General features: G+C 39.1%; 1 pseudogene; it reads right to left on the bottom strand.

Annotated features, from left to right (window-relative positions):
- Nucleotides 1-310: 310 nt before the first annotated feature.
- Nucleotides 311-908, bottom strand: LOC102765403 (annotated as a pseudogene).
- Between the last annotated feature and the right edge of the window lie 251 nt (nucleotides 909-1,159).

Raw genomic sequence — 1,159 nt, forward strand, 5'->3', positions numbered from 1 at the left:
GTGCTTGTATTCTTTTGATATATATTTTTAAATTTCTGTTTATTTGTCTTTATTTTATGCAAGCTCTAAAAAATGATCATTTCCGGGTCCTGGGAACGTGGTCATTCAATCCAACTGATGTCTTTCTGGAAGTAAATTTGTGCTTTGGTTGACTCAGAACTTAAATACTTAATTTATTCCTGAATGACAACCGGATGGTCAAACTAGTAATCTGACAGCCAGCTTCAAAATTACAAGAATAAAAGAATGCTTGTGTTTATGCCATTTATTAATTTTTTAGAGAGAAAGTACATCAAAAGGGTTTCTGTTCAGAAAATAAAGTAATTAAAAATGGTTGTGAGATTATGAGGTATCTGCTCACCTGGGGATATTCTTTAAAAGACCTTTGGAGGGGCTAGAGCTGCAAGTTTTTCACTTGGGAGTTTCTCTCTAATCATAGGCCTGAGACTCTTTTTCAAAGTCTCCTCTCTCAGCATCAAAGTCTTCACAACACTGTCTGCCCTCTCTAAAGCCTACATATCGCTCTGTGTGGATGGTATGGTCATCTAATATGGTCTCATTTAGGAACCACATGGCATTTTCAGCATCAGCTCTGTTGTAGTATTCTACAAAGCAGAAACCACATGGTGTTTTCTTTAACTTATCCAAGCCCATAAATACATTTCTGATATCACCACATCTACTAAAGAGCTCAAATATTTGCTCCTCAGATGTACAAATGGAAAGATTCCCCACATATAGAGTGCAGCTTTCCTTCAGTAATTTTTCATGCTCTCTGTTATCGGCACTGAAATGCTGGCTCTGGTCCTTGCTCAGTTCCAGGTAGGAGTCACTGGACAGAATCTTCAGGTCTTTGGACATGGTGCTCAGCAAGCTCTGTGAGGGCAGCCGGTCGTGATCCAGCTTGGCAACAGTGACACCAACAAAACCCTAAATTTAATTTTTTAAAAGAGTAAAGTTACAAGACAGGAAGAAGAAATAAAAACCTGTGGATACTTAAGAGATTTGTGCCAAGATGCATACACACCTCAGCTCTTGACCAAGAGGATCATGTCAAGGCAGACCCCAAATGGAATGTGCCAGGTCCCAAGAATATGGGCATAAAATCTGATTTTGCAATTCTTCCTGAAAGGTAAGTTATGCTGCCTTTGGTTGGCTC

The sequence above is a fragment of the Myotis davidii genome, unplaced genomic scaffold, assembly GCF_000327345.1.
Source record: "Myotis davidii unplaced genomic scaffold, ASM32734v1 scaffold940, whole genome shotgun sequence".
In the NCBI taxonomy this organism is placed as follows: domain Eukaryota; kingdom Metazoa; phylum Chordata; class Mammalia; order Chiroptera; family Vespertilionidae; genus Myotis; species Myotis davidii.